At 55.4% G+C, this 3483-nt stretch overlaps 1 non-coding gene across 1 annotated transcript in view; it reads right to left on the bottom strand.

Moving 5' to 3' along the window:
- The window catches only part of LOC126150828 (small subunit ribosomal RNA), a 1909-nt gene extending 175 nt beyond the window's left edge, over positions 1-1734 (bottom strand). The window contains exon 1 of the ribosomal RNA XR_007531683.1: positions 1-1734. This exon is cut by the window's left edge and continues 175 nt beyond it. This is a non-coding gene — a ribosomal RNA (small subunit ribosomal RNA).
- Between the last annotated feature and the right edge of the window lie 1749 nt (positions 1735-3483).

Below are 3483 nucleotides of genomic sequence, written 5' to 3' on the forward strand. Positions count from 1 at the left end.
AAAGGGCAGGGACGTAATCAACGCGAGCTTATGACTCGCGCTTACTGGGAATTCCTCGTTCATGGGGAACAATTGCAAGCCCCAATCCCTAGCACGAAGGAGGTTCAGCGGGTTACCCCGACCTTTCGGCCTAGGAAGACACGCTGATTCCTTCAGTGTAGCGCGCGTGCGGCCCAGAACATCTAAGGGCATCACAGACCTGTTATTGCTCAATCTCGTGCGGCTAGAAGCCGCCTGTCCCTCTAAGAAGAAAAGTAATCGCTGACAGCACGAAGGATGTCACGCGACTAGTTAGCAGGCTAGAGTCTCGTTCGTTATCGGAATTAACCAGACAAATCGCTCCACCAACTAAGAACGGCCATGCACCACCACCCACCGAATCAAGAAAGAGCTATCAATCTGTCAATCCTTCCGGTGTCCGGGCCTGGTGAGGTTTCCCGTGTTGAGTCAAATTAAGCCGCAGGCTCCACTCCTGGTGGTGCCCTTCCGTCAATTCCTTTAAGTTTCAGCTTTGCAACCATACTTCCCCCGGAACCCAAAAGCTTTGGTTTCCCGGAGGCTGCCCGCCGAGTCATCGGAGGAACTGCGGCGGATCGCTGGCTGGCATCGTTTATGGTTAGAACTAGGGCGGTATCTGATCGCCTTCGAACCTCTAACTTTCGTTCTTGATTAATGAAAACATACTTGGCAAATGCTTTCGCTTCTGTTCGTCTTGCGACGATCCAAGAATTTCACCTCTAACGTCGCAATACGAATGCCCCCGCCTGTCCCTATTAATCATTACCTCGGGTTCCGAAAACCAACAAAATAGAACCGAGGTCCTATTCCATTATTCCATGCACACAGTATTCAGGCGGGCTTGCCTGCTTTAAGCACTCTAATTTGTTCAAAGTAAACGTGCCGGCCCACCCAGACACTCAATAAAGAGCACCTTGGTAGGATTTCAACGGGGTCCGCCTCGGGACGCACGAACACGCACGAGGCGGTCGCACGCCTTCGGCTCGCCCCACCGGCAGGACGTCCCACGATACATGCCAGTTAAACACCGACGGGCGGTGAACCAACAGCGTGGGACACAAATCCAACTACGAGCTTTTTAACCGCAACAACTTTAATATACGCTATTGGAGCTGGAATTACCGCGGCTGCTGGCACCAGACTTGCCCTCCAATAGATACTCGTTAAAGGATTTAAAGTGTACTCATTCCGATTACGGGGCCTCGGATGAGTCCCGTATCGTTATTTTTCGTCACTACCTCCCCGTGCCGGGAGTGGGTAATTTGCGCGCCTGCTGCCTTCCTTGGATGTGGTAGCCGTTTCTCAGGCTCCCTCTCCGGAATCGAACCCTGATTCCCCGTTACCCGTTACAACCATGGTAGGCGCAGAACCTACCATCGACAGTTGATAAGGCAGACATTTGAAAGATGCGTCGCCGGTACGAGGACCGTGCGATCAGCCCAAAGTTATTCAGAGTCACCAAGGCAAACGGACCGGACGAGCCGACCGATTGGTTTTGATCTAATAAAAGCGTCCCTTCCATCTCTGGTCGGGACTCTGTTTGCATGTATTAGCTCTAGAATTACCACAGTTATCCAAGTAACGTGGGTACGATCTAAGGAACCATAACTGATTTAATGAGCCATTCGCGGTTTCACCTTAATGCGGCTTGTACTGAGACATGCATGGCTTAATCTTTGAGACAAGCATATGACTACTGGCAGGATCAACCAGGGAGCTGCGTCAACTAGAGCTGAGCAGCCGGCCGCCCGGGAGTGTGTCCCAGGGGCCCGCGCGAACACGCAAGCGTCCGCTCAATTATTCTGCAAACAGGAGGAGGCTGAGCTCCCCTGCACAATACACCTCGAAACCCTCTCAGGTCCCGGCGGCGCGCAGCGCCGTCCTAAGTACTTGGTCGGGTTCGAGAGAGGCGCAATCGCCCGGAGTTAGGCGAGTAGACGCTTTAGGTGCGACCACCCGTGCTCCCAACTGAGCTTGCCGCTGCCGACAGAGGCCCGGGAGCGTGCTGTCGTGGCATTGCCGGCGGGAGACAACACGCGCCACCTACGGTGACCGGCAGCTCCAACGCCAGCGCCACAGAAGGGCAAAGGCCCCACGTGGGTGCCGAAGCGAACTCTCCCAGCACAGCGCACGTGCCAACACGTCTGCACAACTGCGATACAAACCACCAGCGAGAACCGCTGGGGCGACCGAGCAGCAGACGGCGTCGCGGCGCCGAGTGCCGGGCGGCGGCGCATCCTCAACGCACACAGTCCTCAATCGGACCAGCACACTGCAGATGTCCACCGCGCTTCGCACCGGGCCGGCGAGGACCCACTTTGGCTGCACGGCGCCGCGCGCAGGGTGCCCCGGCGCGCAGCTGCGCCGCCTGCCGCGTCCGTCGGCCGGCGCGCCTGCCACTGGGCGCCCCCACCAGCCGGCTGTAGCGCGTGCGCCCACGCACCGCGCGGCCAGCACGCCGGGCGGCCCCCCCTCACCGGCCGGGGACAGTCCCACCCACCCACAGCCGCGTATCGCTTCACACCCAGATTCACATTCACGTTCGTTGGTATGGTGGGGACCGCTTCGTAGCTGTACCGATCGTTGCCCTCACAGATGTACCTCCAGCAAGGACAACCGCACCACAACGGGTTACCAGTTGTTCATTTGCGTAACGTCACCAGTAAACGTACACGTCCATCCCCGTTTGCAAAGTCAACTATTATTGCATGCCTGCCTGTCAGGTGTCAAGACACACTACATCCGCTCACATCCACGCAACAAAATGTGCCCGACTAGAGGGCACGTGGAAGGTGCCCCCGTACGTATGCGATGTCCATTGCGCGACCAACTGTCAACCGGCCTCTGTAGCATGTCGCAGATGTGGAACGCGGGGCACCGTGCTATCACATTGTGTGAGAAGAGACTACTACGTCTGCATACACGCGCCACTACATGAACAGACGGCTCATGCTGATCGCCATCCACTGCGTCCATTACTCCCACACGTCTCTATGGCGTACCACACTGCAATGCAGCTGTTATGGGGAGATGACACGTAGCTGTGTACACAACATTCTGAGCGGGTTGCGGTTGGACAATACATTAATGTAACGTGTCATATGCCAATTACAGAGCAGGGTAAGGCACAACTTGGGTTAGGTTAAGGCACAACTTGGGTTAGGTTAAGGCACAACTTGGGTTAGGTTAAGGCACAACTTGGGTTAGGTTAAGGCACAACTTGGGTTAGGTTAAGGCACAACTTGGGTTAGGTTAAGGCACAACTTGGGTTAGGTTAAGGCACAACTTGGGTTAGGTTAAGGCACAACTTGGGTTAGGTTAAGGCACAACTTGGGTTAGGTTAAGGCACAACTTGGGTTAGGTTAAGGCACAACTTGGGTTAGGTTAAGGCACAACTTGGGTTAGGTTAAGGCACAACTTGGGTTAGGTTAAGGCACAACTTGGGTTAGGTTAAGGCACAACTTG

This window comes from Schistocerca cancellata, unplaced genomic scaffold (genome assembly GCF_023864275.1).
Source record: "Schistocerca cancellata isolate TAMUIC-IGC-003103 unplaced genomic scaffold, iqSchCanc2.1 HiC_scaffold_1005, whole genome shotgun sequence".
Lineage (NCBI taxonomy): Eukaryota > Metazoa > Arthropoda > Insecta > Orthoptera > Acrididae > Schistocerca > Schistocerca cancellata.